Below are 14,075 nucleotides of genomic sequence, written 5' to 3'. Positions count from 1 at the left end.
TAGTAATGGTAGTGGTGATGAGAAGTGGTTTACTTCTGAATATATTTTTAAGATAGAGTCAAATGATTTGCTGACAGTTTTGGATTTTGTGAGTGGGAAAACAGAGGAACCCATGATGACTTCAAAAGCTGTGGCTAAACCACTGCAAGGACAGAGTTCTCATTTACTAAAATAATTAAGAATATGAGGACTTCCTAGGTGGCTCAGTGGCTGGGAATCCACCTGCCAGTGCAGGGGACATGGGTTCGATCCCTGTCCCAGGAAGATCCCACATGCCGCGGAGCAACTGAGCCCGTGCGCCGCAACTATTGAGCCTATGTGCCGCAACTACTGAAGCCCATGTGCTTGGAGCCCATGCTGTGCAACAAGAGAGGCCACTGCAATGAGAAGCCCGTGCACCACAAGGAAGAGTAGCCCCCGCTCGTTGCAACTAGAGAAAGCCTGTGTGCAGCAACGAAGACCCAACACAGCCAATTAAAAAAAAAAAAAAAAAAAAAAAAAAGAATATGAGGAGAGGGGTAGGTTTGGGGGGAATGTCAGGAGCTTGGCTTTGGATCAAATACTTTTAAATTATGTGTTATTCTTCCAAGTGGAATGGTTAGGCCTAAAAAACAAAAGAGGCCTGGGCTGGTGGTGTGAAATTGGGAGTCATCAGTGCATATTTGGTATTTAAAGACTTTAAACCTGCCAATGAGTAAGGGGGTGAGTGTAGATAGAAAAAAAGACCAGCAGATCAGGGAATGAAGCTTGGCATTCTCTAGCATTAGAGCTGGAGGTCTGAGGGATGAAAAAGAGGCAGCAGTATTGTCAGGTAGAAAGGAACCGGGAAAATATGACATCCTGGAAATCGAGTGAAGAAACGTTTCATGAATGAAAGAGGGAAACTAGGCCAAATGCTGCCGCCAGACTTTTGAGAGAAAGATGGAGAAGTGGCATGAGATCTGGATGACAGCTAATCAAAAACACACACAGAGCGTTAGAGGAGCTCTGGGGTTAAAAACATGGGCAAAGTACATATAAGTTAAAAATGAGAGTAGAGGAATTGAAGAAAGCCAGTATCAGTGACTCTAGGGAGCAGCTTAACTGAAGAGGGGAGCCAAGAGTTGGCGCAGTCACTGGAGGAGGGAGGTAGATCAAGAGATTATTATTTACTCAAGAGATTATTTAGTAAATCAAGAGATTATTATTTGCTATAAGACGTGAATGTTCACACATTCTGGTTTCCTTTATTTACAGATTTTGAGAAGCCATCTTACTGAAGCAAACTCGTGTTGACACACAACGTTCACGTGATATTAAGAGAACTTTGGGCTGTACGGATGACCAATTTGGTAGATAGTAGAGAACTCCTTGCATTCTTACATAATTAAGGAATTGATGTTGGAAGATTTCTATTTAAAATTATTTAAGGAATAAACATCCTTTAAAATTCAAAATGATTTTGGTTAGGTAACAAAGATCCTCTAAAGCTGTAGTCTCAGTCTTTGTTTAAAATCTATGAGCTCCACTCTACTCATTTCCATTAGGTCTGGGGTGATATGTTCTCACGACTGGAGACTGGACTCTGATAAGACGGAGATGTGCCTTTGCTATCAGTATCCAGCATAACACGCCAGCTCCATCCTGGCCCTATTCCCAGGATTCCTGGTGTCTAGTAACTTCTAAACAAATATCAAGAGCATCACCAGGCTAAACTTAGACCAGGCTCAGTGGGGAGGGCGTTTGAGCCAGGCTTGGCAGCAGCAGGATCGTGACTAAGTGTGGTAACCCACCTCTGCCAAGCCTTCGATTTCCCCAAGAATATTAAGAACCGGGCCAAGGACTTAACAGATGGAAAGTAGCTGTTGAAGAGGATAAAAGAGGAAGACAGGAAGGGAAATGGTTGCAAGAGTTCAAAAGGTAAATGTTATCTTGTTCTTACAACCCTAAAGGTCTAATTGTGTATTCTATGTAAATTTAGAATCTATATTTGCAGGTTTTCCCTAGAACTACAGCTTGATTAGTCCTCTTCTTCCTAAGCCTGGGAGGAGAACACTGGTTACAGTAATCCTGCCCCCTTCCTCCCCAGCAGGAATCATGCTGGTAGAAAAAAACATACTGAGTGGGTCTGGGAGTATTTGTGGATCCCAGAAAAGAACTGTACCACAATTGCACTGGATTACCAACATACTTATACATATCTTGAGTTCATCTTATCAAGTGTCTATTTTAAAGGCTAATCAAAAACACACACAGCAATTTGTTCAAATAATATGTAAGTCAGACTATTTTCTCTAATAAAATGAAGAGGAATTTGCTTGGGTTATGTAATGTGGGAAAGGACATCTGAAAACAAAAGAAGCAAGCGTGGGGTTAACTTCACAACTGGGTCCCACGGAAATACTGCCCAAATGAAATGATCAACAATAGGCTAAGGATTAAGTGAATTTTCTTATCTTCATATCATGTAGCAATTTGAAATGGTGCTTCATGAAAGAATAAGGCAACATAGGAAATAACATCTTAAGGGAAAATGGCCGAGTGAAACCTTTCATGTTACTTTGAATTTAAACTATGCACCAGTTTTTATATAAAAATCTGCAGAAAGTACTCTACAATGATCTAGTAGTCACATTATGGGAAAAATCAGGATGGAAGATTTTCTTTATTGTTCAAGTTGCTGTAACATATACTTTTTAAAAGGAAAACGTAAGCAAACTTTTTTTTCTTGAGAACTGAATTTAGCACTAAAATTCTTCCATATTATCTAACCTTGAGTAACAGAACTAACTTATAATCAACTAATACTTAATGCTCCTCAACTGCCAACAAGCAGAAACAGCCCAGGCTTGTGTGCAGGCTTTATGGAGCTGAGCAGACGTCCCAAGCAGCTGACAAGACAGAAAGTGCCTTCTAGCAGATAACAATACCAGAGCACACTGTTTAGAAATGTCTTGTCTCACTTTGCTCTGCCAGCAAGTTCAGGGAGTTAACAATCAAAACTGCCTCATGTATTTAAACTTTGTGCAGTGGGTCATATAAACATTCTTTGAGTTAAATGGTGTAATAGATCTAAAACTCTCATACCCGCTTTCCTTTCTCTCTGAGATTTATCAAGCTGCGACATAAATACCCATAGTATTTTACAAGACAATGAACTTGGCTTTTACTAAGGCCGGTAATTTTTGCTGATTAGTGGAAATCGAGAGAGCTGTAAAATGGCTGTTTGACACAATCTTGGGGCTTTTAAAAGTGCATCCTTAGAATATATTTTAAATTACAATATGATCATATTTCTAAAATTAAAAATATCTGAATCCACATAAATAGTCATATGAAGAATAAAGCATACGAATCTCCTAAGTTTAAGGAAGCTGCTAAACCCTGACAGGTGGCTAACCCAGAAAACTTGTTATATCTAATTTTCATCTGTTTATTTCTCAGTTCCGACCCTTCTGGGGGATGGGCGAGCTGGAGGGAAGTTGGAGAGGATGGCTTACAAGTCATTTCATCATACTTGCCCCCATGTAATATATCACATACCTGTCCGTTGCACTTTCGCCAATACTAATTGTGGCCCTCTGGGAGATTTCTCGGTTTCCGGGGACTTTTTTTCCTCTTCCCTTTCTTCCATTTGTTTCATTCCAGAACATGTGATGTCATCACAGCTCTATTAGCTCTACCATGACAATAAGAGCACTTTATCATAATAGAAGTGCTCCAGTGCTCATTACCAGGGAAATGACTTGGTTCAGGAGTTGCCTCTCCTCTGTGGAGACTACCCCTGCCTGCCAGGTCTCTCTCAGAGGAGTCCTGGAAAATGAAGACATCAAACACTGTTAGGATCCAATGGCATTCCTCTCTTCAGTCCTTACAGACTGGGCCTGAAAAGCGAGTCTCTACTTATTTTGGTTCCAACAAAGCCTGAACAATGGGAGGCTGTGCGCAAAGCCTTTTCTCCTATCCGATCTATAGACGTTATTATCCAAGGAATCTCCATTCACATGAGGATAATGCACAGGGCCTGGCTTCTTGTTTATACTACAGCTCACTCTGTCCTAGGCCTCCTCTCATTTTCTTTTAGGCATTTTAATCCTTAGACTTACAGAGTTACTCGGGAGTTAAATAAACTAAATAAGAAGAAAATACTGATGTCTCCAAGTCATGGAATCATAAGATAACGGTACCCCGGATTTTCTCTTCCAGATGCTAACTGTATTTGTGTTAAATAGCTTCAGTGGAGATGTGAATGATCTTTATTCTGAATCCTGGGAGGAACCCTAGGAAGCTTCCTTTAGAGTCATATTTTCCCGGCCAAATATTATCTAAAAGTTTTTATTTTTAATTTACTCTCATCTGGCAACAGTTCTCTTTAGGGGTGAGGAAAGTTTATTTTTAGAACGGAAAAGCTGGGTTTTTCTCTAGCAAAAGATGTGATGATATTTTCAAGGAGATCTCTTATTATATATTGGAGTTTTTAAAATTTGCTTTGTGAATACTCAATGGACTGATAGAAATACATGCACGTATTTTGGTAGTTTGTGAAGAGCATGAAATAAAAATTGCAGCTTTTGGAACATTGTTACATTTGAAAAATAACCAACACATCTATAAAAAGAATTTCAAGTACGTGCTTAACGGTTGAATTTAGAAGGTAAGTTGCCCACCAGCTGATACAGTAAATAATACATAATTATAAACTAAAGTATTCTGGAGATTGAAAATAATAACAGGAATCCAGAGTTTGGCCAAGAATCTATTGCTAATTTTAACTCAGTTTTTCTTGGAATGTTTTTGGGGCTCTTGATTGTTAGTATAATAAGTTATTATTATATTATACTAACTTATTATATATAATAATTTATTATTATATTACAGGTTATATTAATGTTATTATTATATTAATAATATATATTATATATGTTGTATAATTATGTAATTGTATTATATTAATAAGTTATTATTATATTATATATTATTATTATGTTATTATTATATTAACAAGGCATATTATAGACTATATGGGTTCAATGAACACTGAATATGTCTCCTTTCTATAGGAACTTACATTTTAGATTTGGTCTTTTCAGCAAAGGAAGAATGGTTGTAGAAGTTTGGTAAAATTATGAATATATAACTCACATGATGAATGCAGAATAAAATTCACCTTATATATTTAGCACCTTAAATCTTGGAATTTCTATAAAAATATTTAGGATAGAGAATGAAAGTAGTTGATTTTAGTGTAGATTAGGAATTTCTGGGGGAAGATCATTTTATTTTTAGTAGTTTGGTCCTCCACTCACACAGATGGTTGAAATTTGGAATAAATCATTAATCAATTTTGATTTCAAAAACAGTGCCTATTTTTATAATGTACAATCTTAATTGTTGCTACCCATAGAAAGTATTTAAAAATGCAGCAACAAAATGTTATCAGCTTGATATGCCTCAGTTTCTGCACATGGAAATGAATAAATCTGTAAAGACCCATTTTTTGTTCTTCAAAAAATTCTATTCTACTTATATTGCTTTCATATGAAAGAAATTCAATTTAAAAATTGTTTAATAGAAGAAGAAGAAGAAAAAGAAAAAGAGGAAAGAAGAAGAAGAAGAAGAAGAAGAAGAAGAAGTAGAAGAAGAAGAAGAAGGAGGAGAAGAAGAAGAAGAAGAAGAAGAAGAAGAAGAAGAAGAAGAAGAAGAAGAAGAAGAAGAAGAAGAAGAAGAAGAAGAAGAAGAAGAAGAAGAAGAAGGAGAAGAAGAAGAAGGAGAAGAAGGAGAAGAAGAAGGAGAAGAAGAAAGCTGGAGGAAGAGGAGGAGGGGGAGGAGGGAGAGGAGGAGGAGAAAGGGGAGGAGGAGGAGGAGGAGAAGGAAGGGGAGGGGGAAAGGAAGGAGGAGGAGGGGAAAGAGAAGGAGGAAGAAGGGAACCAAGAAAGGAAGTGGAGGTGGGGGAGGAGGAGAAAAGGAATTTATGGACCTAAGTAACTGAAGTCCTAGGGTGAAGCTCGTTTTAGTCAAGGCTGGTACAGGACCTCAAAGCCTGCCTTCTGCTTCTCAGCAGTCTTTCTGGCTGTGTATTGGCCTCATGGTCTTCTAGTACAGAATGACCTGCAGTCAGGGAAGATGGTGGCTGGTGACTGCAGATTTACATAATCCCAAATTTGTAAATTTAGAGAAAAATAATTTATTCTCTTAATATACCAGTACCGGTATAGCAGTAGCAGGATGGAGTTTAATTGGGCAGCCTCATGTTGTCAAAGAGCATAAGGTTCTATGACTACCCTAAGTTACATCACATGGAACTCTTTTCTGCTGTAGAAAGACAATTTTAACACCATGAAAAGATGGAGAAAAGAGTATGCTGAGCAGCCAGATTCAAAATAAGTCTTCTAATAACTCACATTATGAATCTACATAGTTGTGGAGAATTACTGAGTATTTATTCACAAACTACTTTTCCTTCTGAATTAGCCTTTGCCATAAGACATGCAAAAATAAGATTCACCACTTCCATATGTATCTAGCACCTCAAACTTAACATGTCCAAAACTCAGATTTCCCAAATCTACCCTTCTCACAATCTCCCTTTTAGTAGATGCCTACTACATTTTCCATAGCTGTTTAGACCAAAAATCTTATGGTCATCCTTAACTCTTTTCTTTCTCATGGCTAATCCATGAGCAAATCTATAGGCTCTATCAGAATCCAATGGTCTCCCACCATCTGCATCAGCACCACCCTAAACTAAGACATCATTATTTTATGTTTGGATGATTGTAATAGCCTTGTAACTGGTCTCCCTGCTCCCTGCTTTTGGCCCCTTTCAATCTGGGTCCTCCACACAGTGGCCAGATGTTCCTTTAAAATCCATCTTCAGTCATATAACTCCTCTGCACAAGACTCTCCATCTCATTGGAGTAAAAGCCAAAGTAAGTTTTTCAGTGATGGAACCTGGCCCTTTAGGATTTCTTTTTTCTTTTTTTCTTTTTCTTTTTTTTTGGCCATGCCACAGGGAGCAAGGGATCTTAGTTCCTCGACCAGGGATTGAACCCAGGCCATGGCAGTGAAAGCACTGAGTCCCAACCCCTGGACCACCAGGGAACTCCTCCAGGTACCTTTTTGATCACATCTCCTATTATACTCCTTAAGTCCCCTCTGCTCCGGTCCCATGGACCTTCTTGTCCTTGAACATAGCAGCCTTGCCCCTGGCATATGACCTTGCATTTACTGGAATTTCTGACTGGAATGCTTGCCTCCAATTTCTGTACTCCTTCACCTCCATCAAGTCCTTAACTTTACCTTCTTACCCATATCCTCCTTGGCTACCCTATCTAAAATGTCACCCCATCAGTTTCTGACATTTTTCCTACCTAATTTTCCATAGCACTAACCAGTATCCGACATTCTTGTCTCTTCCATTTAGTTACCATAAATAGTGCCTACCAGTCCTCAGTAAATATCTGCAGAATAAATGGTTGAGTAAATGAATAAATGACTGGGGAAGAGATGTTGAAGACAGTTAAAATCGGAAGGGGTCAGGCCACCATATCAAGAATTCTCCTCACAGTAGACCACGTGGTTCTGGCCTCAAAGCACACAGAACAGTGATGAAACTGATGCACATACCGTGCAGTGATAGACATACACATATATGGCTGTACTCTTCCTCCTATTTCTTTTTCTTCCTTATTGGAGCTTCTCAGTGATGTTTGATGGAGAAAATTTCTGCTTTGATCTGGTTTTGTTTGTATTTATTTCCTGCAGCAAGTGGGCACGTGTATCACTTATTGTTGGAGGAGAAAGTGAACAAATATGAATGGAAGAAGTAAATTTGGTAAAATTTTTGTAATTATGAAATATTTAGGTTATGATACTGTTTGTAAGGCTGATCTAACTTGTCTACCTTCCTCATTTAAGCAGGAAGTAGGGTGATATCATTACAACAAGATGTTCAACTCTTACAACTCTCAAGAACATCTCCCAACATTATTCATTGGTAGAATATGCCAAAATAATGGCAGTTTTATTTATTTATTTATTTTTGGCCACTCTGTGAGGTCTCTGGGCTCTTAGTTCCCTGACCAGGGATCAAACCCATGTCCCACATAGTGGAAGCATGGAGTCTGAACCACTGGACCACCAGAGAAGTCCCCAATAATGCCAATTTTAAAGACCAGTGAAATGGTTTTAAAAATGAATAAGCTTTCTTAAGTTCCATTTATTACTGTGCTTTTTCTCTGGTGATATTGTCTCCATAGTTAACAGAGGACTAACAATACAGTACACCCATTTAATCTCTATAATTTGCTACAGTTCACTGACTGTTTCCATGCCTGGATCAATTTGAGGGTTGCAGGTGGCGTATCTTAATCTGCAGCAGTCTTTCCAAGGATGTTGAATTATGAGCTTTGCAGAACTCTTTTGATGCCTAATTTCATCCAGCCTCACAATTTGCCAAGTTACATTATTTTCTTCTTCTAGCAATTGAATAGTTTACCAGCTCTTGCCCCCCAACCCTGAACTCCCATGCTTTAAAAATTATCCCTTGGTCTCTGTTTTTCCAAAGTTTTACTATGATGTACCTAATGTGATTAATTTTATTCTAGACAGGTTTGTAGGGCTTCTTGACTCTGACGTCTGATATCCTTTGACAGTTGTGAAAAATTCTCAGCCAGTGACTATTCAAATAGGATTACTGCCTGTTGTCTTTCTTTTCCTCTTCCAGGACTCTGGTGATATTTCTTACTGGAACATTTTATTAAAACTCATATATCTCTTGCTCTCTTTTGCATATTTTCCATCATTTTTGTTCTCTGAGTAAGCCTGATATTTTTCACTGACCTACTTTATTTTTTATGTATATAGGCATCTTTATTATAAGTCATGAATACGTTAGAAACTGACATGGATTTCTATTAAGACATCTAGATTCTCACAGGCAATCTGCTTTTCATTCATTAGAAAATCCACTCTTTACTTAAGAATGCTTAAAAAAAGGCCAGTATCTTAGTGTCATTATGACAAGTTCTCACCTCATAAGATACCTGAAAGTGTCTCTGGGCCTCCCAGGTCATTATACTGTCTTAGCAGACCTGCCCACACTCAAGTGTCTTCTGAAATTCCTTATGAATTTCAGTGGGCACCTGGACAACAGAACATTCTATTACTCTGCTGGTTTTTAAGGTATAGTTCCAGAGTTAAATATCGTGCCCACACTTAACATTTTCAAATTGTCCAGATTATCTTCCCAAAATAGTGTATTACCCAATTTACCAACTCTCCCGGCCAAACAAAGGGCCCCAAAGCATTAAGTGTTAACCACAAAGAAGTTAGGTGAGGCTCCTATTCTTTCCCCGAATCAAGTTATTTGGAATCCCAAATGAATGCTAGCATCAGAAACACAGGACAATAGTCTTTCCCGAAAAAGCTTCACTGACCTATTTTAGAGTTCAACAATCCTCTCTCCTACAACTGAGCCCATCTATGGAGCTTTTTTTTTAATTTTTCAATTTTTTTTTAATCTGTAATTGTGTTTTTGGTTTCCATTTGATTTTAATTTCTATATCTGTCACCTATTTTCTTAAACACATTAGAGTTTATATCAGATAACTTCAGTAACTAGATTGTCTAAGTCCTTTAGAGCTGCTAGAAAAAAATACCATGGACTAGGTAACTTATAAATAAAACAGAAATTTATTTAGCATAGTTCTTGAGGCTGAAAGATCAAGATCAAGATATTGATGTGTTCGGGTATTTGTTAAGGCCCACATCTTAAAGGGGACCTTCTTGCTGTGTCCTCACACAGCTGAAGGGACAAGGGAGCTCTCTGGAGCCTCTTTTATGAAAGCACTAATCCCATTCCTGAACACTCTGCCCTCGTGACCTAAACTCCTCCAAGGTCCCACCTCCTAACACCATCACTTTGAGGGTAGGTTTCAACATATGCCTTTGGGGAGAACACATTCAGACCATAGCAAGGGTCATCTGTAGGTCTGTTGATTATTTTTTCCCTTTGGGTTCTTTTTCTTCACATGCATAGTAATTTTTAATCAAAAAGCTAATATTACATACCAAATGATGTAGATGCTCTGAATGGCTCTATCTTTCTCCAGAGAGTTCACTCCCCTCTGACAGATGGAGTTGAGGGTTCTGTCTGTCAAGACCGGCTAGAGTTTTGGTAAAACTCCATCAAATTCTGGTTTTCCTCAACAGGGCTTGGTCCTCCAGGGATTCCGTTAAGGATCTTGGAGTCTTTATTATGACATCACATTTTGACATCTCCTGAAAGTCCAGCTTTTACTTCCTTAGAATCCCGAGACAGCCTACAACTTCATTCTACATTTCAGACACTTTCTTCTTAACTTCTTAGTCTTTTGCCTTTAAACAGTTTAAGAATCTGGCAAATATATGGAGTGGAAATTTGCTAGTGTTGGACTTACTTCTTTATCATTCCCTTCCCTCCAGGATCTTGGATTTCAAATCCTATATGCTTGGAAGTCCTAAACACCAATTTTTGTCTTTGCAGCCTCTTAAGATGGTCAGAAGCTTCCATGTCTCCCAGCAAAGGCAGCCGGTTTCTCTGATGCTTTTATATCTTGGCTCACACCTCCATATCTGCCTTCCTCCTGGGATTCTGCTTTCCAGTGTAGGTTGCCTCATTAGCTCTCTATCTTCAAAAGCCTTTTGGTGAGGGGGACAGTAATAAATTTGGCTTCCATGGTTGTTCTTAAGAAGAGAAATACTCCATTACATTTAGAAATGCAATTTGGGGATTAAATTTCTCCTCTAGGGAATTCCCTGGTGGTCCAGTGGTTAGGACTCTGAGCTTCCACTGCAGGGGGCCGGGGTTCAATCCCTGGTTGGGGAACTAAGATCCTGGAAGCTGCATGGAATGGCTGAAAAAAAAAAATTCTCCTCTAAATTTTTATTTTAAAATTCCGTTTAATGTGGAGTTGTTTTTTTTTTATAACAAAAATGTTTCCCTTCTATTAGTCTAGAGCAGCCTAATTCAATAGAAATAAATAGAAGTCACAAATGCAAGACATATATGTAATTTTCCATTTTCCAGTAGTCACATTAAAAAAAAGGTAAACAGGTGACATTAATTTTATAATACGTTTTATTGAACCCAAACTAAATATTTTCAACATGTTATTAACATAAAAATTTTCAATGATGTACTTTACATTTTTTCCTTCAAACTAAGTCAGTGAAATATGGTGTGTCTTTTACTCTTAGTTGGGTCTCAATTTGTATTTGCCTTATTTCAAGCACTGAGTTGCCACATGTGGCTAAGTGGCTACTGCATATGACCATGCCAATCTAGACAGACACGAATGAGTCTATTTAATCAAACCTGGGGGGAGGGTAGTTTCATTGTATCTTGAAAGAAAGTTGTTACTTTCAGTGATATTTCAGTGAGCTAAGTTTGGAGTTTTATTTTCTCTAAATCTCTTAGAAGGCTAGAGAAAAAAGGAGGTAGAATTTATTGAAAACCTCAATATGGAATAAGAATGATGTGAAACATTTAAATAAAGGAGCACAAATTTAAAATCTTTTCTTGTCAAACGTTAAAATAATTTTGGGGGGAAAACACTTACCAGTCCTTATTTTTAATGCTTTGATGTCCTCTTTCTATTCCTGTAAGTGTGTGGACTAGGCAGACTGCATGTGTAGGTGGAATTAGTAAAGCAGGGCTATCTACTCTGTGACATGAAATCACACCTCTGGGCATGAAATACCTTCCCGACTCATTCAGAGCTGCTGCTGTATCTGTGGCAGATGGTGAACCCTTAACTGCACAACTGGAGGGCGAAAGCCCTCAAGAGTTAAATAGCACCGAGAGAGGTAACACACTGACTTAAAATTCTAGGAGAAGAATAGGATCCTTTTTGACCTTTCTTTCTTACACGCGTGGATGGTGACACAGGGTGACCAAGTATTTACGTCACTGGATATGCAAGGTAAGAGGGACCCGGCCTGGCAAAGGCAACTGTCAACAGCATTCGCTAATATTTCTTGGGCACCTGTCATGCCACTGACCTTTGTTCTAAAATTTGACATTAAATCTTACAAGTTCCTAAAAATCTCTAGTTATAATTATCCTTAACCACATTCTGCAAATGAGGAAATCAGGGCACAGAAAAGGTACTTGTTTAAAGTGTCACAGAAAATAGTGCAAGTGGAAGTTTGGCTGAGGTTTACCCATTCCAAAGTCTGATATCTGAACTACGTCTCTCTACTCTTTCCTTCACACAACATACAATTTTGCCTTGGCCTAGGTCTCCTGTTAAAAACTGGCTTTTAATATTCTAGGCAAAGCATTGCCTAGAAATGTCAGGATGAATTTACATTGCCTAGAAATACCTATAAGATATTATTTGAATCATTATAGTTTATCTTTATATTTTAAGGAGTATTTGAATTTCACAGGTATTAAAAAAAAGAAAAAAACAACAGAGAAAAAGCGTGTCAATTTCCTGAGTTTTGAACAGATAACTGCAAAGTTTCTCCTATAATTCAGGGCTCTCTGACAGCTAAGGCAATATTAAAAATATTAGGGTTAATATTCCTTGGCCTGTTATGCTTGACAGGGTGTTATGTAATAAATGATTCTACTTTTATCATCCAAGATATTCTATTATCAAGCAGATTCAATTGTAGCCATCACTTCCTTAAGAGGTAGCAGCTGTAAAGCTAACCACAGACTGGACGGCACAGTGTGAGGAGTGAAATGCCTATTCTATTTTTCATTAACTTTGTTCACATGCCTTGGTCTTGTTTCATTTTAACGTTTCATAAGTCACTCCAGCGTTAGTAATGAGCACGTTCAACAACCACGTCACTTCACTTTTCCACACTGTGCTGCATCCTGTATCTTCTAGAAGCCTCATCTCCCCAGATGACTGCTGCACACAATCACTTTCTAATGAAGATCCTTCTCCATCTCTGATGTCCGAGTGGATTTTGTGTCTGTGAAAGGTGCCAGACTGACAGATGACACAGATCTCTTTGTCATAAGAGTCGATAGAAGAGGCAGACACCCTTCTATGTGGTAGCCTGCCAGCAGGACTGCTTCTGGCCAGAAAGGAGACAGGCTCCATCGTAGCCTCGTTGCCAAAGGTATCTTAGCAAATGCCGGTTGTAATTATGTGTCTGCTAGTCTCAAACTGCAGGACTAATACAGAAGGCATAAACTAATAAACAAAAGGCTTCCCTGGACTCTAGTCTAACTGTCTTTATGTCCTCCTGTTTTACCAAAGCAACCAATTTTAGAAACACTGCCAATTCCACAGCTGGCCTGGCTGCTGTTTCACACCTGTCTCTCCGGAAGAATAGGTACCAGCTAAGAGTGTAAAGCTGGCTCTCAGTGCTGACTTTTAAACTGAAGAGATGAAAAAAGAAACCTCGCTGTTTATCATCAGTGAGTGTTTCTTTATTTGGCCTCTTTAGAAAACTGGAAGAAACGATTAAATACCAAGAAGATATGAGGTCAGCTTGTTTTTAAATAAAATGCCAAGAAAGAACTTGAACTATGTGTTGTAGGTTCACTATAGCAAAATAGTACTTGCAAAATAATTTAGTACGGAGATAATTGCATTAACACAATGCAATCCCAGAATGGGAGAACTTGAAGTACAGTGTTGTAAACTCAGTTTTCCTTTCTATATTTGTATTTAAGTATGAAATGGACAAGTAAAATGAAACTCAGTCAGGTAATTCCAGAGAGATAGAGTCCCTTTGATAAGTCCCATAAAATATATTTTATGGTCATCTAAACAAACGTAAATACACCAGAATATATTTTATTTAACTCTTTATAAGAGGAAAACTTCTTAGGTGGGATTGGAAAATAATATATACATATATTTTATTTTGATAAACTATATGTTATATATCTGTATGTGTGTGTGTGTATATATATAAATTTTTCTAATAAGGGGAAATCTGCACTTAAAAGGAGAAGAAAAATGTATTCTGTGTCTTTTACATAGCAATTCCACCTTTAGGGATCTATCCTATATGTAGAAGTATATGTGATACAAAAGTATATGTAAAGGAATGATTTTACTGTGGCAACATAATAAGTGGGAGGG

General features: G+C 38.1%; 1 long non-coding RNA gene across 1 annotated transcript in view; it reads left to right on the top strand.

The window, feature by feature from the left end:
• The first annotated feature begins 1,802 nt into the window (after positions 1-1,802).
• The window catches only part of LOC130854783 (uncharacterized), a 43,879-nt gene continuing 31,606 nt past the window's right edge, over positions 1,803-14,075 (top strand). Inside the window, exon 1 of the long non-coding RNA XR_009054182.1 lies at positions 1,803-1,899. This is a non-coding gene — a long non-coding RNA (uncharacterized LOC130854783). The remainder of the gene's footprint in view (positions 1,900-14,075) is intronic.

The sequence above is a fragment of the Hippopotamus amphibius genome, chromosome 6 (assembly GCF_030028045.1).
Source record: "Hippopotamus amphibius kiboko isolate mHipAmp2 chromosome 6, mHipAmp2.hap2, whole genome shotgun sequence".
In the NCBI taxonomy this organism is placed as follows: Eukaryota; Metazoa; Chordata; class Mammalia; order Artiodactyla; family Hippopotamidae; genus Hippopotamus; species Hippopotamus amphibius.
Note: the sequence above shows the minus strand (reverse complement) of the source record. Positions and strands in the feature narration are given on the sequence as shown.